This window comes from Rattus rattus, chromosome X (genome assembly GCF_011064425.1).
Source record: "Rattus rattus isolate New Zealand chromosome X, Rrattus_CSIRO_v1, whole genome shotgun sequence".
Taxonomy (NCBI): Eukaryota; Metazoa; Chordata; class Mammalia; order Rodentia; family Muridae; genus Rattus; species Rattus rattus.
In genome coordinates this window covers 60,138,128-60,160,610 of record NC_046172.1, presented here as the reverse complement: position 1 = coordinate 60,160,610, position 22,483 = coordinate 60,138,128, and the positions used below count along the sequence as shown (strand labels likewise).

Below are 22,483 nucleotides of genomic sequence, written 5' to 3'. Positions count from 1 at the left end.
GCACACCAGAGTACCCCAAGTTCCATGCAAATCAGCTTCAGGGACTGAACCAGGTAGCGCCCAGCCTAGAGCATCTGTACCGTGGTGAGTCTTTGGATTGAGAGCAGGGGTAGAGAAATCTCAGGTTCTGTCAGTCAAAATTGGAGCCTTTATTCTGGTCTTCCTCTAGCAGAGATTTCACAGAGACTGGGCGGCAGGCCATGTTCTAAATGAGGGAGGGAAAATGTCAATGGGGCAACTCTAACTCTAGGCTGACTTCCAGCACCCCCAAATCCAGCTTCTCTGATGCTGTTCCACGAGTCCTGGCTGTGGCTGTAGCCCACTTAGCACCAAGCCCAGGGTCAAATTGCTAGGGGGCCACAGAGCCTCCTCTAGGCAAGCAGTCGAAGGCAGACCCAGAGCTAGGTGAGCTGAGGAACCAAGAAGCATGTTGCCAGCAGAGGGTGATGCTGCCTCATTTGAATTCCCTAGACCTCCCACCTGGATCCTAGGTCTGGATGCTGGATCCTGTGTCTCTTCAGGTGACCAAGATCCGTCTGTGGCTCCTCCCCTGTTGGGGGAGAAAGCAGCATCAACACCAGGATACTGCTGGATGTCAGCAGGTACAGTTTTAGTTCCCTAGAAATGACAGCTCCAGCTAGATGCCGATAAGCTTTGACATCGTTAGCCTGGACATTCCTGTGCCCATTCCTACCCCATACTCCACAGAGAGAGGGCACCTCCTTTCTGGTCAGGATTGTGTGCTAGTCTAAGCACAGATCAGGGACTGAGAGTGTAAATAGAGCAGAGGGGGCAGGACATTATGCTAATTTTCTTCCTTCAAGCCTCAAGAAAATCTTTTGCTTCAGAGAAAGAAGGATGCAGGCTGAGAAAACAACTAGGTATGACTGACCTTGGTAGGGGATGGGGTGAGGCAGCAGAGAGAGCTAGGTATTCTGGTACTGGGACCTAGGGAAGGCTAGCTTACCTGTGGGAGGCAGTGCCACAGGTCAGACTATGAGTCCTCTACTGACTGTTATGGTATTTCACCAAGAGCTGCATATGCCTGAGCCTGCAAAGCTCAGCCAAGCCGGTCCACCTGCTGTTCTCTGTAGAGGAGCATTTTCATAACTGGTAGAGGTGGAAGAATCAATTTAGGGCCTTGAGGGGGGCTGAGGCAAATTGCTGGTTGGGAATTCTGTGGTTAGAAGTGGAAGGTGATTGAGTCCTCATGTGTGTGTGTGTGTGTGTGTGTGTGTCTGAGTCAGGAATACCCATTTCAGCCTCTGTGTTTCAAAGCGGTCATGCAGGCTCTCAAATAAAAGGTTCCAGAATCTTAGTGAATGTTTGATATTCTGTCCTTTCCCATGTGAAGCTGGCCCAATGACTTATTTCTGCCTGGAAATATTGGACCTAGACTAGTGTGTAGAGAGACCAGGATTACTACTCAGGGATCCCATGCACCCTGCATATTCCTCTATTCTACAGCCAGAGCTCACCTTTAGTTCTCTGTTTGCCCCATGTACCCCCAGACAGATGTTGTATATAAAAAGTAGTTTCCTGTGTTTTGTTCTTTCTGCTTTAGGAGACAGAGTACAGCAAAGGAAGATGCTGCTTTCCCTATCCCTGAGGGGTTACCTGGCTAAACATTTCTGCTTCTAAGCAGGTGCCTTGCACTCAAGTTTATCCCTGTGTTACTGGGTTTGGGTCTTGTGTGTGGTGGGGGAAGTGCTCGGCAGGCCAGTATTTGACCCCACTATCCCCTGTCCATTCCTGACTAGTCATCCTCCTTTCTCTGGGATAAAATATAGAACTCCATTTTGCCTGCCGTTTTGAGTTCAACAGGAATTTTGTCTTTACTTTTTGACCAGAGGGTGTGTTGTCTTCATGGTTATTTAGAGATACCGGGTATCATTACCTCTTACCCCTTCCCCAGGTTCAGTTTCTGGCTCTATTCTCTCCGCTTAGCATCACATTAGGGGAGGACCCAAAACTTGCACATTATCCTTGGACTGTTACGTAGCCCTCACCTTGGGAACTCAGCCTTCCAAGTGTCCCCTCTGATATATCCCTGCATTATCGGAGGACCCCAAGATCACTCCCCAGGTAAAGTGAGCATGAGAAGCTGCGGGAACTCAATGGGGAATGGGTGGAGGGAAACAATGTCACCTGTTCACCTAGAGCTGAAGATGGCGGTGAGTCTGTGGTGGGCCCCACTGAACCAACCTGAGGAACTGCTCACTAGCAGCTTAAGGGAGGCCCAGGGACCAGAGCCACCACATCCTTTCATCCTGACCCAGCCAACTGCCTTTTCCCTTGCTCATTGATTGCTTAAGGTGGCGGAATCCCACACGTGCAAGGATGATGTTTGCAGCTTTAACTCCTGTGTAGAAACAAATTTCCTGGATGTACACTACATATTCCCTCAGCCTGGCTTAGGCTGCCTCTGAGATCTGGGACTTCCACCTGAGCCCCATGTTCAAAGCAACATTACAGGCAGTTGGGATGGAGCCCTGAGCCAGGTCCCAGCATCAGGCAAGACTTGGTACCAGAGGCAATGAGTAAGGCTGACAGGTGTGGGTCCAACACCCCACCACAGGGTAGCCCATTTCTCAGGGCCATTGAGCCTATGACCTGATCCAACTGTGTGTGCCTGTAACTGTGCAATAAGCTGTGACACTTCAAGGAAGAATGGTCTGACCTAGGGAGTGCCAGTAGTAGGGGGCCTCAGCCTGTAATGGATCAAATGCACACAAGGTGAAGTTGGTGTTCACTAGAATAGTGATTCAAACCTCAAAACAGGGTGTGCTGGGAGTAGAGAAAGTGAAAAGCGTAAACTCACTGTGGGAAGGTGGTCAAAGGTTAGAACTACAAGTAGGCTCTGATCCTCTCTGAATGAAGACATCTCAGAAGACGACTGACAGTGCATTGCCCTTTCAGAAAGCCCCTCATGTGTCCTAAAGCTAAGAAAGCCAATTGCAAAGACTACAGTCTGTGTGGGTACAGGGTACATGGCATGGAAGACTACTTTAGGCAGTGAAATGGATAGTCTATACGGGATGGAGAGAAGTACCCAACCAGAGAGGTGTTAAAGAATTTAGGGCAATTAAATGCTGGTCATATTGATGGGTCCTGGGTATACATTTTAAAGAAACCCACATTTTTTGTGTAAATGATATCTCAACATATTTTTAGGAACCATTTTGAATACTGCATCTCAAAGGTATTAATACTTTGAATATACAACATGTTTCTAATCTATTTTGTATTTTCCTTCGTTTCTGAAATCAGTATGTTAACCTTCTGTAATTGAAGAGTCTGTTGATGTTAAGCAATATTAAGGAATAGTGATTGTTGTTTTTAATATTTTTGTTGTTAGAGGTGGAATTGTGTTTGTGGCTCTCTTTTGGGGTTTGTTGCAAGTAGATCACTTTGCTTTTTCAGGTGTAGTTTCCTTAGTTGGAGTTTTCCATCTGTTAACCATTGTGGGGTTGATTTGTGGAAAGATATTGTGTAAATTTAGCTCTGTCATGGAATATCTTGGTTTCTCCATTTATGGTAATGAGAGTTTTGCTGACATAGTAGCCTGGCCATATTTGTGTTCTCTGAGATCTGTGTATCTTCCAGGATTCTGGTTTTCATAATCTCTTGTGAGTTCAAGATTCTGATAGGTCTGCCTTATATGTTACTTGACCTTTTTCTCATTGCTTTTAAATATTCTTCTTTGTGTTTTGTATTTGTTGTTTTATGTTATGTGACGGGAGGAATTTTCTTTTTCTGGTCCAATATATTTGAGTCCTATGTTTCTTGTCTGTTTTATGGGGCATCTCTTTTCTTTAGGTTAGGAAGTTTTCATGATTTTGCTGAAGATATTTACTGGTCCTTTGAGTTAGAGTCTTCTACTCTTTCTATACCTCTTATCCTTAGGGCTTGATCTTCTCATTGAGTCCTGGATTGCATGTTTTGGGTTACGAGTTTTCCTGTTTTTGCATTATGTTTGACTTGTTGTGTCAATGTTTTCTAGTATGGTACTTGCCCTGAGATTTCTCTTCTTTCTATCTCTCTTGTATTCTGTTGGTGATGCTGTATCTGTGACTCCTGGATCTCTTCCCTAGGTTTTCTATCTCCAGGGCTGTCTCTTTGTGCTTTTATTGTTTCTATTTCGCTTTTAGATCCTGGATGGTTTTAGTTCAATTCTTCACCTGTTTACTTGTGTTTTCCTGTAATTTTTTAGAGATTTTTGTGTTTCCTCCTATGGGCTTCTACTTGTTTACCTGTGTTGTCCTGTATTTTTTAATAGAGTTATTTATGCCTCTTCTTAAAGTCCTATATCATCATCATAAGATGTGCTTAAATCCAGATCTTGCTTTTCTGGTGTGTTGGGATATTCAGTATTGCTTGGTGGGAGAACTGGGCTCTGATGATGTGCCCACCAAACCAAGTAGTAGTCTTGGTTTGCTGCTTAGTTCCTGTGATTGCCTCGGCCATCCTGCTTATTTCTGGAAGATAGTCTTGTTGTCTCTGGACAATGGCTTGACCCTCCTGGGGCCTGTGCCTGCACCCTGGAGAGACTGGCTTTCTCTCAGCAGGATCTGGGTACAGAGAATTGTGTCAGGGGGCAGCTCTGGGCACAGGCAGAACCAGAAGGATCCTGTCCCAGACTGTTCCTTGGTTCCCAGTGTCCAGAGGGCTCCAGGAGGGTTCCCTTCTGGGGCCAGGAAATGGAGAGAAGTGGTGGTCTCCCCCAGCCCTTGCCACAATTATCCTCACTTCTAACAGTCTCCAAGGGATCTGGGTACAAAGAACTGTGGGACCGGGTCAGTTCTGGGAGCAGGCAGAAACCGGAAGCTGTTGTTTGTTTTTTTAAGACAGGGTATTAGTATTTACTTTGGTGTTTTGGAATTCAATATGTAGACCAGACTGGCCCGAAACTCACAGAGATCCACCTGTCTCTGTCTCTGCCTCCTGAGTTCTGTAATTAATTAAAGTTGTAGGCCATCACACTCAGCCCCCTTTTAAAGATTTATTGTTCAATCTGATGGTTTAATTGAAAATGGCCCCCATAGGCTCACAGGGAATGGTACTATTGGTAGGTGTGGCCTTTTTGGAGTACGTGTCACATTTTTGGAGGAATTATGTCACTGGGTGTGGGGGTGTGTTTAAGGTTTTAGAAGCACAAGCCAGGGCCACTGTCACTCTCTCTTCCTGCTGCCTGCTGATCCAGATATAGAACTCTAAGCTACTTCTCCAGCACCTTGCTGCCTGCTTGCTGTCATGCTCCTGCCATAATGATAATGGACTAAATTTCTGAATTGTAAGCCAGCCTTAATTAAATTCTTACCTTTATAAGAGTCGCCTTGACCATGGTGTTTCTTCACAGCAATAGAAATCCTAATTAAGATAGTCAGTATGGGTTAGTTTTTGTAATTCACTAATAGTATTCTAAAGATAGGGATTTATAGTTATTGCAGTTTGAATAGGGCCACTGCTGTGTGGCGACAGTGAAACAATGGCTGTGGCAGATATAACAGCTGAAATAATCATTCCAATGCCTTTTTGTACATATATGTCCAAGGGCATAATTACATTATTATAAAGTAGATCCCCATAACATGGGTGAGCCAGATTAACAAGAATCTAGGCAGGACTCACTGCCTAAGAATTAATAAAGAAGAAAATTTAAAATTTGTGACATTGTGTTGAGTTAGGCAAGATATGAGTCATCTAAGAGACAGAATCAATGTATAATGAGAAGTTTGGTGAGTGGGATGAGAATTAGAAGTGACAGCTAGAATATAAGGTTGGGAAGTGCAAATCATAACATGAGTCTCAGTTTTGTTCCTATAGCCAGATGCTCCCCATTTTAAAGGGCTAGTACTTTCCCTTCTCTAGCAACCTAGGAAAAAGAGGAATAGTCAAACACCAGGGAGGCTCTAGAATTTGAGTAGAATGGTAGAAATGTATTGTGGTGGAGAGGGAGAAGGGGTCCAGCAAACCCTAAATCCCAATGTAGCATGTTAAGGCATGGCATAATCCAGTGATTTAACAGTAGAAGGAATCAAATTTAGATTACCAGGCTGCCAATTTTCTAACACTTATTGTTTGTTTGTTCTTTTGTTTTTTATGACAGGGTTTCTCTGTATAGCCCTGGCTGTCTTGGAACTCACTATATAGACAATGTTGACTTTGCTCATTCTCCAGGTTATCAAAATTAGGTTGTATTTGTCATTGGTCTTAGACTGATGTTGACTGGCCCAGTAAAAATGATTTTTACATATTTGGCATACTTTAGAAGGGATTTTAATATACTGAGGTTGATTAGCAAGGTTTTGTTTACATTGTTTTAGGAAGTTACCTCTCTTCCCACACTTTTGCAGTAGATAGAAATTAACACAGCAACACACATATGACCAACATGAAGAGATTGTGGAGTGCTCAGTCCTAAACTGAATGCCTATATTTTAACTAAGAGATTTGCCTGCCTCTGCCTCTGCTTCTGCCTCCTTAGTGCTGGGATTAAAGGTGTGTGCCATCACCACCCAGCTCTAACACTTCTTTACTAGGTAGTATTTCTTCTTCATAGCTAGGTGAGTACAGATATCCAAATTATGAACAGGGTAGGAGTGCCCTTTTAGGATTGGGTGAAGGCATTTAGGGAAAGGTGGCCTCTTTTTTATGGGATTGGAGTAACCAGAAAGCCTAACTTCTTGACTAAAGTATAGATGGATTATATCTATCATCTGGTCTTGGAAGTCATTATGATATACGAGATTCATATGCCATTGTGGTTACACATAAGCACAAAATGGACTTGATATGGTAGGAAGACATATAGGGACATCTGTAGAGTAAATATACCTACATATTTTCCAAAGGAATCCATGCAACTGTTTAGAGTAATCTGTGTACAATCTTGTAACCATATAGGGGCCATGTGGAGAAAGATAGTATCTCCAGTGACCACTGTGTCATTGGTGTTTAGCAGAGTTTCAAGTTCAGACTAGATCATTGGTCAAATATTGGCCCTGTCATATCTGATTGCCTTCTGAGATGAGCAACTGTCATTTGGAGACATTCAGCTATGTCCCCTTGCACAGATCATCTCAGCTGGGCTTGTTGACAGTTTGTTTTGTCCCCCAACCCAGTATCCAACTGTTCCCTACCAATTGATAACTCAGGACATGGCCTATAAGAGGGGGAGAGATTATATAGAGCTTCATTTTTATGACTATGGGAAAGGCCTCATTCCTTCTGGGTTAGGCTTTTCAGGTCCAGCCTGTTAGGTGAAGAGTACGTACGCCACCATAAGTAACCTGTCACCTATGGTCTGAAATGAAGCCTAATAAACTCATTGACTCCTGTTATAGCTGTTTTTCTATTGATTTCATAATATGCTAAGACCAAGGCAACTTATAGAAGAGAGAGTCTATTAGGGCTGACTATTTCAGAGGGTTGCAGTCCATGATTGTTGGGACAAAGTCATGAGTACTGGGACAGCTGAGAGTTTGTATTTTGATGCACATGTAGCAGGCAGAGAGAGAAAATGGCAAACTAAAAATGATTTGAGTCTTTTGAAACTTCAAAGCCCAGGGACATACATCCTCTAACAATCTTTCCCAAATAGTTCCACCCACTGAGGACCAAGGATTCAAATAGCAAGAAAGAGCTTTCCAGGGTTTTTTCAGACCCATTGTTCTCAAGTACACATTTTGCTATATTGATCAGATTTTTGATGCTTATCCATATCAATAGCGGGTTGGAAGCTGAAGTTATTGGTAGTATTCACATCCTCCCTTGCAGAAATGCATTCCAGGCAATGGAGTTTTCAACATGTGAGTGACGTTCAGGACAGGGCCTGGGTTCCTCCTCTGTTGCTCAGTTGTTGGCTTCTAGGGCCAACTCATGGTACAGCTTCATGAGTAATGCTGGGATCCATAGAGGGCCTAGGAGAAAGCATAGATGTGGAGCCTTGGCCCCAATAATAAGGGGAACAGGCCGGGTCCTTGAGGAATTTTATAGAAAACTATTGGTCGGGGTAAAAACTTCTTGCTTCTTGTGATATTTTTCTTCAGATGTTGAGAAGGCATGAGGTGAAATTAAAAGGAACAGTTTAAAAAGTTTGAACTATAAATTGCTTTGGCAAGTTGCTCTTGAGCAGTTGATACCTTTCCCCCCTTTTTGTTTATGTATTTGATTATTGAGTATAAATCAAATTAATTAGTTCAATTAAGGCTTGGGGTTATAGAGAATTCCACAAGTGATATGAATTTCCCAATGCTGGCAGGAAGAGATAAGTGTTTTAGATACATAATCAGGACCACTGTCTCTTTTCATCTATTTCAGAACTCCCATTATAGAGAAAACAGTCAGTTTGTGTCTGCAAACAGCTCAAGCAGACTCGTGTTTGAGCAGCTGGAGCAGGCCCCTGTGTTTGAGCAGTAGTATAGATAAAGCTTGAAAGGGATGCAACATAAACACGAGCAGACTTAAAATTACCAAAGGCATGTATGCCAGTCGCATCCATTTGTCAAAGATCATTAGGATGAAAAGCATGGGGGTTGACTCCTTGGGATGATAGGACCCAGCAGCCAGCAGTTGGTCAGTGGCTGGGCAATTTGTTGAGTTTGTACCCTTGATTGCTGGGATTGTTTTTGTAAGGCTTTAGCTCATTGGTGAAAAGAGGAATGAGACACAGTGGCCTCTTGAAAAAAAGGACATGACAAGGTGGTTAGCATGCTGATTTCTTTCTGCGATGGGGCTAGGTAATTCTGGGTGAAATCAAATGTGCTGAATAAAACCAGAATGAGTCTGCCTGTGAAGGAGGCCTTGAATGGAGGTAAATTCTGATAATATGAAGGGCTCTGAGGCATGCTCCAGGAAGGAAATATTAAAGTTTTGGCTTGAGCCATAGCAGAGACTCAGTTAGAAATCAAAGGACCAAATCGAGAAATATTTAAAGTTGCAGAAAAGACAGCCAGAAGATCTCTGGGTAATGGCTGCCTCAGGGGTGATAAGAAAAGCACCATGTTCTAACAGCATTGCAATTTGCTTTGCTTGGTATCTGAGAAAAACAGTGAATTACAAATAGGACATGTACTTATGGAGGGGAGGTGGAAGACCTATATGGGAAGGAATAGAATTGCACAGAATGCTTTAAAGGAGGGGCAAAGGGATTAAAAACCAACAACACCAAAACACATTGGTTAGAAAGAGGTCCCTGTAGATTTGTGGGGAACCTCTTTACTGCTCCTATTACATCTAATTATATATCTTAATTGTAGATAAGTTTAGTTTTGAATTGCCCTTTAGTAGTAGCAATGCAGGGTCTTATTGTTTGAGGGTTAAGAGAGAGCTGGGGAGCTTCTGCACGACAGAGTCAGAGTCTATAAAAACCAAGCTGTGTTCCTGCCAAGGAACTGCAGTGGTCCAAGTGGTGGACTCCAAGCTAGAAATGGTGTAAAGGAGCCTGCTTTTACTCATTCTCCAGGGTTCTCAAAATTAGGTTGTATTTGTCATTGGTCCTAGATTGATGTTGACTGGCCCAGTAAAAATGATTTTTACATATTTGGCATACTTTAGAAGGGATTTTATTATACTAAGGTTGATTAGCAAGTTTTTGTTTACATTGTTTTGGGAAGTTACCTCTCTTTCCACACTTTTGCAGTAGATAGAAATTAACACAGCAACGCACATATGACCAACATGAAGAGATTGTGGAGTTCTCAGTCCTAAACTGAATGCCTATATTTTACACCCCTCCTTCCAAGGCTCAGAGATTACTGTAGAAAAGGGTGTGGAAAGATCCAGGGCAATGGATGACTGCAAGGAGATTGTGTTTTCTGGACACAACAAGGAAGCTGCATATACAAACTCACATGAGTTTAGACAGCGTGCACATAACCTTCAGGAGTTCAAGCCAAACAAAACCCGGTATGGGGAGGTAAGGTGGACTTTAAGTCCTATCCCTAGCTAAGGAACAATTGGCAATTGATAACTGCTGGGAAAAGGAGTGTTGGTTTTCGTTAAGGGTATGGCCTTTGGGAAGTCAGCCATGCTCCAGTGGAAGGAAGGCCACACATCCAACAGTACATGAGCAAAACAAACTGTATTTGATGTTTTTGGAGGGTGTTGTTGTTGTTGTTGTTGTTGTTGTTGTTGGTTGTTTTAAAGAGGACACAAAGTTGAGTGGATAGAGAAGAGGTGGATGGATATGAGAGGAATAAAAGGGGTAACTATGATCAGAATATGCTGTATTAAATTCTCAAAGAATTAATTAAAACAAAAAGGAAAACTGAGCAACCCTTGGCCAAACTAACCAAAAGAAAGAGAAGGTGCAGAGTAATAAAATTAGAACTCAAAAGTGAGCTACTATAACAGATATCAAATGACATTCAGAAAATCATTAGATCTTACCTTAAAAACATAAATCCCATTAAATTGGAAAATTTAAAAGAAATGGATTAGTTTCTAGATGCATATGACCTACCAAAATTAAAGAAAGATTAAAGATTTTTCAAACAGATACCTAGCAACCAGCGAAATTAAAGCAGTAAAATCCCCCAACTGAAAAAGATAAGTAAGGTTCAGAGAAACTAGTTGGTAAATGTTACCAGACCCTCAAAGAACTGGCAGCAATACTTGTGAAACTACTCCATAAAATACAAAAGGAAGAGACATTTCTACACTTTTTCTGAAGCTAACATTACCAATACCAAAAGCAGATAAAATGCATCACAAAAGAAAATTACAGACCAATTTCCCTAAATAACTTGGATAAAAAAAATTCTCAACAAAATACTTAGAAACGGAATTCAAAAGCACATCAAAAAAGATTGTTCACTGTGATAAAGTTGTGGTTATTCCAGAGATACTGGGATGGTTTCAAAATATACAAATCAATAAATGTTATAAATTACATAAGTAGACTGAAGGACAGAAAGCATATGGTCATCTCAATACACAGAGACAAGGGTTGTGACAAAATCCAAATTTGTACTTTAAATATCCTGAATAAACTCAGAATAGAAGGAATACATCCAAAAATAACAAGAGCTATATTTGACAAACATACAACCAACATTATGTTAAATAGGTGAAAAGTTAGAACATTTCCATGAAAATCAAGAACAAGACACAGAAGTGTATCTATTTTTTCAAGTCCTATTCAATATAGTACTAGACATCTTAGCTAGAGCAATAAGACAAGAGGAGTAAATAAACGGGGATACAAATACAGAATGAAGAAGTGAAAGTAAGCTCTCTGCAGCCGCAGATGTGTGATTCCATACATAGAATAAAGACTCTACTGAAAGCTTCTTAGAATCGATATACTTTCCTGGTAGGGCGAATGCAAGCGTTAACATGAAGAAATCCACACTGACTTTTATATACCACTGACAAACCACAAAAGAAACTAGGATACAAACCTATTCACCATGGCCTCAAAACAAACAAACAAACAAACAAACAAACAAACAAAAAGGCTTGGAAGAAACCTAACAAAGGATTTGAAAAACCCCTATAGTGAAAACTATAAAACACTGAAAAAAGAAATTCAGAAAAACACTATCAGATGGAATGACCTCCTATACTTGTGGATTGGGAGAATCAAGATTATGACAACTAACAGTATGATAACTGCTAGCAAAAGCAGTCTGCAAATTTTAGTGACGTTCTTCACAGAAAAAAAACAAAACAAAACAACCCTTAAAGTCCATATGGAAGAATAAGCGACCTGGCTAGCAAAAGCAATCCTGAGAAAAAGGAATGCTGTTGGAGAAGTCATACTGATCAGCACAAAAAATAGACAATGAGATTAATGGAGTAGATTATAGGACCCAGATACAAGGCCACACAACTATAGCCACCTGAATTCTTATTAATCCCTTGAAATTTTCATACATATATTTCGAACATATTCACACACACCCCGATTCTTCACCTTACATATCTCCTCTGAAGACTCAGGGATCGTCAAGGAAGAGGAGGAGGACAGTCTAAGAGCCATATGTAGTTGACAACACTAAGTAAACAGTGTTTTCTAGATATAACAGGGCAGAATACACATTCAAACTCGTCTGAGTTTTTCTTATAACTGTCAAAAATACAGACTGGAAAAAAGACAATATCTTTAACAACTGGTGCTAGTATCTACATGCATAATAATGAAACTAAACCTTTATTTTATTTATGCTTCAAGAATATCAACTCTAAATGAATCAAGGACCTCAATATAAGATTTGAAACTCTGAATAAAACTTAAAGGGAAGAAATTTCCGAATAAGACTCTAATCACCCTGAACCATGGCCAATAATCATCCAATGGAATCTTGCAAAACTAAAAAGCAAAGGAAATGGTCAGTCAAGTGAAGTGGCAGTCTAGAGAATGAAAGTAATTCTTTGCCAACTATATACCCAACAGGATTAGTATCTAGAATATACAAAGACCTTAAGAAAACAAAAAGCATAATTTAAAAACATGGCTGTGGAACTGAACAGAGTTCTCAAAACAAGAAATATGAGTAGCTAATAACTTTTTAAAATGTTCAACATCACTAACTATAAGATAAATGCAAATTAAAGCCACCTTGACATTTCATCTCACCTGGAGAGATGGCTCAGTGGTTAGGAGCACTGACTGCTCTTCCAGAGGTCCTGAGTTCAAATCCCAGCACCCCATGGTGGCTCACGACCATCTGTAATGAGATCCGATGCCCTCTTCTGGTGTGTCTAAAGATAGCAACAGCATACTTCTGTCAGAATCAAATAAAAAGTCTTTAAAGAAGTTTCATCTCATCCCAGTCAGAATGGCTATCATAGAGACAAGCCAGATGACAACAAATGCTGGCAAGGATATGGGGAAAGGAAAACATTTGCCCACTGTTGGTATAAGTATAAATTGGTACAGTAGCTATGAAAATTGATGTGACAGTTTCTTTAAAATCTAAAATTAGTTTTACCATATGTTCCAGCTATACAATTCCTAGGCATATACCCAAAGGACACCATATCCTCCTACAGAGACACTTGCATGTCCATGTTCATTGCTGCTCTATTCACAATAGCTAGAAAATGGGAGCTGCCTCGATGTCTACCATTGATGAATGGATAGTGGAAATGTAGTGCACACTGGGATTTACTCAACTGTAAAAAGTGAAATTATAATTTGGGGGGGGGTAAATTGATAGAACTGGAAAACATACTAAGTGATATCAGCAATGCAGCAACGCAGAAGCTTCATGTTCTCTCTCATGTGTGAACCCTAGCTTCAAATTGTTTGGATTTGTGTCTTTAATTTTAAAATATCTATTGAAGGCAGAGCTAGAAAGGCCCATGAGATAGAAAGGGGAAGAGGCCTAAAGGGTAGAACACATGTGATATGAGGGTGGGATACTGGAGGTTCAAGGTTTAAGTAGGGTTGGGAGCAGTGAGACAGGGAAGAGCAGGAGGCAGGTGGGTAAACTCGAGCTAAGGATGTATGAAAAACCCTATGGAGAACCACTACTTTGTAAGCTAATTCAAATATATAATTTAAATTGGGCTTGGTGGCATACCCCTTTAATCCCAGTTACAGTCTACCCTGGTCTAAAGAGCAAGTTCTAGGACAGCCAGGTTCTACACAGAGGAACCCTGTGTCATTATATATATATATATATATATATATATATATATAATAAATCTTTTTTAAAATAATAGCGTTATGGCTGATATGACACACACTATATTAGGCAAAGTTCTCTAGAGCAGCGGGACCGGGCAAAATGAATGCACACAGCACACGCGCACACACACACACACACACACACACACACACACACACACACACACCTTGCTTATGGTCCAAACAGCAGGAGTGGATCATGAGTGTTCTAACCAAATCAGTGGATTGATCTACTGCCAGATTAATAATTTGACTTTCCATTGGGTGAGAATCCTTTGGGAGCCAATATATTTGAAGGTAGGGTACTAGGATCTGTGTCATCCTGAGCTTTTTCCTACTTACCCCCAACCTCGCAAGGCTGTTTTCAACACTGTGGGTGAGCGGTTCACTCTTCAACTCCCTCCACCACAATGTTCTGGGTCACAGCCCAAACAAAGGCACCATTAGTGAACTTCCTAAATCATAAAGGCAAAATCAGTCTTCCCTCTGTAAAGGTTTAGGTGTATCTATCACAAATCAAATCAAATCGAATCTTTAGCAAGCCCAAAATGTGTGCTGCATGTGCTTGATATATAAAAGTTCCAGTGTGTTACTGCTGATAAGGGTGGCTACTGACAACTTTTGTGTGGGGTATCTCAACAGCTGGAAGAGTACTTCATTCCTGCTCCTGCAAAAAATGAAGCCTGAGATGACTGACAATAATAGCAAGTGTCAGGTTGCCTAGCCTGAGTGACAACACAATGTTTGGGAAGGTCATCTAGAGAATTTCCAAGAAAAAGTGGTTTTTAAAGAAGATGGAAGATGTCAGGCTTTTAAGACTTTCCCTCAGTACAAGCCCTTTTCACTGAATCTGATACCCAACTTATATACTCCAAGATTCCCTGAAACTGCAGAAAGATGCTGATGAAAGTCTTCTTGGACAGCTAGTGATTACGGGTGAGAAATGTGCATAGACCTGGGCCTGAAGATGATTATCAAATGGTAGTGAATAAAAGTTCAGATCAAGGACAGTCCATCTGTCATGTTCATGCCATGTTATTGGAGGTCTGTGATGAATCGGCCTCCTGGGGACGTATGTTTTCAAGACAATTTTCCCTTCTCTAGGCAGTGACCAACTTTTCAACTTCCACTGTGTTAAATAACAGATTTGTTTTTTTGTCTCTATAGGAATACTGAGGAAATAATTTTTGAAAAGATATTCAAAATAAAAATTGTCATGTGGTTTAAAAAGCTAAAGAATGGATTTTGAATATTTTTCATTCTGAGAAAAATTATTTGATAAATCAAGTATTTCAATTTGATTCGCCATTACTGAAATATATATATGTAAAGAAATCATGGTATCTCCATAATATAGTATAATTTGTTTTCTGTATCAAGTTTAATTTTTTAATTTTTTATTTTTAATTTACATTGCAGATGTTATCCCCTTTCCTGGTTTCCCATCCATAAACCCCCTATCCTATCCCTCCTCCCCCTTCTTCTATAAGGGTGTTCCCCCCCCCATCCATTCACCCGCCCCTTCCTGCCTCCCCACCCTGACATTCCCTTACACTGGGAGGTCCAGCCTTGGCAGGATCAAGGACTTCTTCTCCCATTGGTGCCCAACAAGGCCATCATCTGCTACATATGTGGCTGGAGTCATGGGTCAGTCCATGTGTACGCTTTGTGTAGTAATTTAGTCCCTGGGAGCTCTGGGAGGGGGGGGGTCTGGTTGGTTGATATTGTTGTTCTTATGGATTGCTCCACTCCATGTATAGTCTTTGGGTAATGGTTTAGTCCCTGGGACCTCTGGTTGGTTGGAATTGTTGTTCTTAAGGGGTTGCAAGTCCCTTCAGCTCCTTCAAACCTTTCTCTAACTCCTCCAATGGGGACCCCATTCTCAGTCCAAAGGTTTGCTGCTGGCATTTGCCTCTGTATTTGTCATGCTCTAGCAGAACCTCTCAAAGTGAACAGCTATATCAATACTTCTATCAGCATGCAGCTTCTTGGTTCATCATCTGCTTCTAGTTTTGGTGGCTGTATATATATGGGCCCACATGTGGGGATGGAGGCTCTGGATATGGCGTTCCTTCGGTCTCTGCTCCAACTTTGTCTCCCATATCTCTTCCTGCTGAATATTTTCCCCTTCTAAGAGGACTCAAGCAGGGTTTGGGGATTTGAAAGCTCAGTGGCCAAGGGCCTGGGTTGGTCCCCAGCTCGAAAAAAAAAAGAAAAAAAAAAAAAAAAAAAAGGACTCAAGCATCCACACTTTGGTCATCCTTCTTCTTGAGCTTCATGTGGTCTGTGGATTGTATCTTGTGTAATTCAAGCTTTGGGGCTAATATTCACTTATCAGTGAGTGCCTACCATGTGTGGTTTTTTTGTGATTTGGTTACCTCACTCAGGATGATATTTTCCAGTTCCATCCATTTGCCTATGAATTTCATGAAGTCATTGTTTTTGATAGCTGAGTAATATTCCATTGTGTAAATGTACCACAATGTACCATTGTGTAGATGTATCCATTCCTCTGTTGAAGGGCATCTGGGTTCTTTCTAGCTTCTGGCTATTATAAATAAGGCTGCTATGAACATAGTGGAGCATGTGTCTTTGTTATATGTTGGGCCAATTTAAATTTTCAATAAAACAAAAATTGCTAAGAGAGATTTTAATTTTTCCCACCATTGAAGTGCCAGGGTGAGGGATACTCAGGTGGGCCCAACCTGCTCAGAAAGAGGAGGAAGGGAGGATGGGAAAGGGTGGGAGGGGTGGTCAGGAGAGGCAGTGAGCTGGATGTAAAAGTGAATAAGTAAATAAATGAATATATTTTTCAAAGATGTCTGTAAATCTAATACATATGGTCAATTAACTTTCGATTTTATGCAATTCCACAGGGTGCCATATTTCAGAACATGATATGCATAATATGTACAATATTTGCATTTAAAAAGTAAAACATAGGGGCTGTAGAGACTCTTCAGCAGTTAAGGGCATTTACTGCTCTTTCAGAGATAGGGGTTTATGTCCCAGTACCCACATCCATTTCGAAGGGGTCTGATGCTCTCTTGTGGCCTCTGAGGAGTCCTGCATGCATGTGTGCACAAAAACTCACATAAGTCCATATACATACATATTAAAAACAAATTAAAAATAGGGACTAGGGAGATGGCCCTATGGTTAAGAGGACTGGCTGCTCTTTCAGAGGATTGATGTTCACTACCCAACACCCACGTGGTGGGTCACAACTATCTCTAATCACAATTGCAGGGGATCCATTGATTTCTTTGTTCTCTGCAGGCACCATGTGCATACATGATGCACAGACATACATGCAGGCAAAGCACCTATGCACATAAAATATTTTTAAATTAAAAATAAATATTCAAAATAAAAAATATGCTAGCCATAATAATGCAAGCCTTTAAAGTCCAGTATTCAGGAGAGACACAAGCAGTCAGGTCTCTGAGTCCCAGGTCAACCAGGCAGGCTACACTGTGAGTCCCTGTCTAAAAAAAGGTAGAATTTGCTGGGTGTGGTTGCTGTGATCCAAACACTCAGAAACCTGAGTCAAGAAGATTATCATATGTTTGAGGCCAGGCTGGGCTACATAGTGAGATTTGGGCTAATCTGAATAACAGAGTGAAGCCCGCTCTTGTTGCTCTTACAGAGGATCTAAGTTTGGTTCCCAGAACCCACATGACTGCTCAGAACTGTCTGTAACTCTGGTTCCAGAGAATCCAAAGTCCTCTTCTGATCTCTGAAGGTGCCAGGCATGCATGTGGTCAACAAACACGTAGGCAAAGCACTCATACACAGAAAATAAAAATAAATAAATCTAAAAATATTTGTAAATGTGTGAGGTTCCCATATTGGTGTAAAAATTCTTTAAGTATTTAACTTTTAAAAATCAAGTATCTGGGCTAAAGTGATGACTTGGAGGTTAAGAACACTGATCTTCCAGGGACCTGGTTTGGTTCCCAGCACCCACCTGCAGTTCACAACCTCCTGTAACAATTCAGGGCATTCGGCATAACTCTTTAAAAGCTTTGGTACCTGAACACTTGTAACATACATACAGAAAGATATAACACAAATATTAAAATGAAGATAAAGATAAGTCTTTTTAAAACAGAATTTCAAAGTGTTATTAGTTGTTTGTATAGCGTGTTTCTAATAGCATTCCTTGAGAGAGCTGAGAGCAAGCCAAACATCCGTGGGTGAGTAAGGAAACAAAATGTGATCTGTTCTTTGGTCTTAAGATGAAATTTTACTTGTACTTAAGAAGGACTTTCTTACACATCCTATATACATGGATAGACCTCGAGGACATTATGACAGGGACCTAGTCTCTCAAACTATCAAATACTAATGCTGGAAAATTTGTTTTGTGGTTAAGGGCACTTGCTGTGCAGTCATAAGGACTGAATTAGGATCCCAATAAGTATTCTACAAGCCAGGCATCCTGAAGATGCCCGTATTCCAAACTCCAAGGGATACAATGCCCTCTTACGGCTCCCAGGTACACAAAGGCATGCATATCTACACAAGTAACAAATGCATACCCACATAAATGTATTAAATAGTAAAATGCTACATGATTTTACTTACATGAAGGATCCCAAAGAGTCAAACTCAGAGAAACAGAAGATAGGATGGTGGTTTCCAGAAGCTAGAAGAAGAGAAATATGAGAGTTAGTTTTTAATGGTTACACATTATTTTCCTCTTATTTAAAATAGCACTATTTTCCTAGTGTGATATATCCAGATTACAGTTTACCCTCTCTCTAGTTCTCCCAGCTCCTCTCCAAGGCCCCTCCCACCCAGATTCCAAAAATTCTATTCACAAATGTCTACTTACACTATTCATTAATTTCATTACATCCACTATCAGCAATGCAAGGCTGTTGACACCAATTTCTCTGCAGGTGTCAGTATCTTGGATTAGACCAGAGGCTTTTAACCTGCCAGTTGCAACCTTTCTGCCTTTTCTCATGCAGGGTCGCTTGAAACAGATATTTATGACTCTAACTGTAGCAAAATTATGGATTTAAAGTAACAAAAGGAAAACTAATTTTATGGTTGGAGTAACCACAACATGAGGTGTATTAAAACGTCACCAGAATTAGGAAGGCTAGGCACCACTGGATTAGTCTCTAGAGAACATTTTATCTTTCAGTAAAGGTGCAGGCCGTGTTTGTAAAAAGAAGCTCAGGGAATCTAAAAGCCCCCCCCAGACAAATGTTGTCAGAGTCTTTAGTACCAATGGCAGGCACACAGCTCAGCCACCCCTACAAAGGCCCTCACTGAGTTGAGTTCAGCAGGACAGGACAGAGCTTAGGTGCTCTCCAGGCACACCTCTCCTGCCTGGGGAGGAGGCTGAGAAAAGTGGGGGTGGAAGGAAGGGTTCCACCACCCTTCCCTCCAGTGAAGCCGATTTTATTTGTCAGAGGCAGCCTGGGGAGGCTGCCACTCCCTCCCCCTAGGGCAGCAGGACCAGCCTGCCCAGCAGCACACTGTTGGGCATGCAGTGGGACTGGATGAAGGGAGGAGTTGTGTGCTTGCAGCTGCACTGGTGACAATGGCCCTGAGCATGCAAGAACAGTGCCTGGTGCTGGAATACCACAGCCAGACCTGACATGCTTGTACCAAGCCTGCAGAAACCAGCTGCAGAGTCTGTCAGACTTCACTCAGCTCTTAGGCCTGCCACAGGTGTTCACTGTAGCTCAGGATGAGAGCCACATCCAAGAAACTGAGAATGTCCTCTCAGGAGAGGTTCCCAAGTAGATGGGGTTTGAATTCCTACTGCCCATTCAGGCTCTGAGGTCTGTGATTGTCCTGGATATATAGTATGTGCTGTCTCTCTAAAGCTCAACCTAGGGGGACCCAAAGGGGGACAAGCTGAGGCTGTAGGGCAGGTGCAGCCAGGCCTCACCCACTCTCAACTTGCAGTTTGTACTCTCACTGTACACACCCCATCAGGCTCTCCTAGCATGGCTGCTGCCAGAAGAGTTTCTGATTCAAAGACAGGCACCCGGCAGCTAATCTGAGAAGTGAAGCTTGAATATCACCCTCTCAATAAAAAAGGATCTGTAATTTTCCTTGTGTCTGAATAGTTTCTCTGTGAAAAATAGTTGTGAGTCTGGACCATGTGTGTTTGTACCTGCAGAGGCCAAAAAAAAAAGGGTTTCTGATCCCTGGAACTAGAGTTATAAATGGATGGCGGGATGTGGGTTCTGGGACTCAAACCCAGGTCCTCTGGAATAAATAACTGCCACTTTTAACCACAGAGCCATCTCTTTGAGGAACTCAGGGCAAATTTTTTGAGAGCATATCCTGGGGGAGGACCCTGAGCCAACATGGCAAAATGCATTTTGAGAGCCCTAAGTATAGTAACTTTTGATATGTGCACTTCAAAACACTCCATACATTCCTATACTGTAAGATTGAATAAAAAATACCTCTAATGAAAGATTAAACCAACCTACCCTACTGCACATTTGATAGTTCACAGGCTCAGGTCTCACCTCATGCTGCAGGGTCACCCAGTCAGAGCTTTCCACAGCAAGGGCAATCCTCTGCCTTCACAGACTCACAGCACACAGGCAGAGCAAGGACGGGACTCCATGGCCACAGGTGGCTTTTCATCACAGCCCCCAACATCAAAACGTGAAAAGCCCCACCTCTCAGGAACAGGATCTGTGCAGAACCCACACCTGCTCATCCTCAATCTCAGCTCCTGCCTCAGATCTTGCTTCTGGCTCAGGCTGGAAGCCATCCTGTCTGTCAGGATCTTGGAGCCCTGGAGGAAGTAGGGGAAGACGGACCTGGGACATAAACCTTGCTGATGTTTGCAAAACATTTGTGACAAGTGGGAAGGCAGAGGAGAGACGTGTGACCGTCCACACACGTGTGGACATAGCACCTTCAAAACCAGATGCACAGGCTAGCCCCAAGATGGCTCTGTTCAGGCCTGAAAGCCTGAGGTTCCCTCTTTGGAACCCCCTTAAAATCTGGATGCGGGGACTGGAGATGGCTCCAGAGGTTAAGAGCACCGACTGCTCTTCCAGAGGAATATGAATTCAATTCCCAGCAACCATGGTGGCTCACAAATCATCTGTAGGGGATCCCATGGCCTCTTCTGGTGTGTCTGAAGACAGCCACAGTGTACTCACATACACAAATAAAATCTTGTTTTAAAAAATATCTGGATGCAGGGTGGGAGAGATGGCTCATGACTTAAGAGCAGTGTGCTGCTCTTCCAGAGAATGGTTCAGCCTCCCCCTCCTTCCACCCCTCTTCCCCAGCCTCTCCTCATTGTCTTTCTCTCTCAGAGATTCCCAAACTTCTTTTTTTTTTTTTTCTTTTTGGAGCTGGGATGGATCCAGGGCCTTGCCCTTCCTAGGCAAAGCGCTACCACTGAGCTAAATCCCCCAACCCCCCCAAACTTCTAAAACCAGAACTTTTTCAGATGGGGACCAATAAGAACATTTGTCAGACCAGGACCTGGAAGATGTGACATTCCAGGCCCTAGACCCTCTTCCACAGCCATGGGAAGGTTCCTGTGTTAGGCTCCACAGAACCAGGCAAGACACAACTTCCCCCACCAAGCCACAGACAAGCAGGCAGTCTTTGCTGCTCCCTTACCCTGTGTTTACAGTGTGTGTGTTTCACTCCACAAGACCACTCTTGTAGGTGTGATCTCACACCTCTACCGCCATGGTCCAGGACAAGACAGCAGGGACTTAGAACCTCATTTAAAGGGGAGGGGCTATGCAGGGCCAAGATGAAGTCAAATTCTGTCCAGTACTCCCCTGAGTGCAGTGCCTCCCAGAGAGAGAGGACTGACCTGAAAAGTCAGAAACTGGGATGGAGGAGGACCAGGAGAGGACAGGATTGCTGCGTGCAGGAACAGGAGACAAACATGGGCTTTACGAGACTGTCCCAGAGAAGGCAGGAGTCAGAACCCGGGCAGGTCTTTGGCAAAGGGGTTAAGGACTGGCTGTGTCCAGGCCCAGGGCAAGCTGCTGGCTAAGCTTGGGGCATGGTGCCTGCTCAAGGCTGGCCCACATCCCCTCAGGACTAATGCGGGTTTTTTTTCTTTTCCACTAAATGCTGTTGGATTTTGGAAATTCACACCTGAGAACCCATTATTTGGGGAAGACAGAGAGGAGCATAGGTGAGACCTAGTGTTCTTGGGGGCACGTGAAAGGAAGGTTCCACCCGTTGCTGCCCTCATCACCCACCAAAAAGGGGGGGGCTGAACATAGGACAAAGTCCTTAGTGGAACAGCAGCTATGCCAGGGCAGGTACGGGCAAAAAAGGGGCACAGGCAGCCCTCTGGCTGTAGAGCAGTGGTTCTCCAATGTAGGGTAGGCGACACCCACAGACTCACACACACCAGATATTACACTAGGTAAGAACAGTTACAAAGTACAGTTGGAAGCGGCAACAAAATAAATCTTTATGGTTGGGGATTAACATGACACAGGAACTGTAAGAACAGGCCATAGCATTAGGAAGCTGGAAACCACTGCCAAAGAACTGGGAAGGCAGCATCCCTGGGGGAAATGGTTGGCCTCTTCTGTGGGGGAGAGAATCTGGGTCCAACCTGTCAAGGAAAAACAGTCAGGCTAGCCTTGCTTCCTGAGCAGTCAGGAGTGTGAGAAGGGCTGGAGGAATACTCACTTCAGGAGATCCTGGAACTTTTAGATTTGAGGGCTCATGACGACTGAAACACAAAGAACAAAATGGTTATTTCAGACTCATAAGACACACAGGAACCCCCACCAGCCTGAGCCCAGTCTCTGTTCCACCCAGGGAACTTCCGGACAGCCACCTCACCCCCCAACCCCCATCCAAGCA

At 42.6% G+C, this 22,483-nt stretch overlaps 1 protein-coding gene across 1 annotated transcript in view; it reads left to right on the top strand.

Annotated features, from left to right (window-relative positions):
* Hdac8 (histone deacetylase 8) overlaps positions 1-22,483 on the top strand; it is a 408,840-nt gene that overhangs the window by 315,528 nt on the left and 70,829 nt on the right. The window lies entirely within an intron of this gene.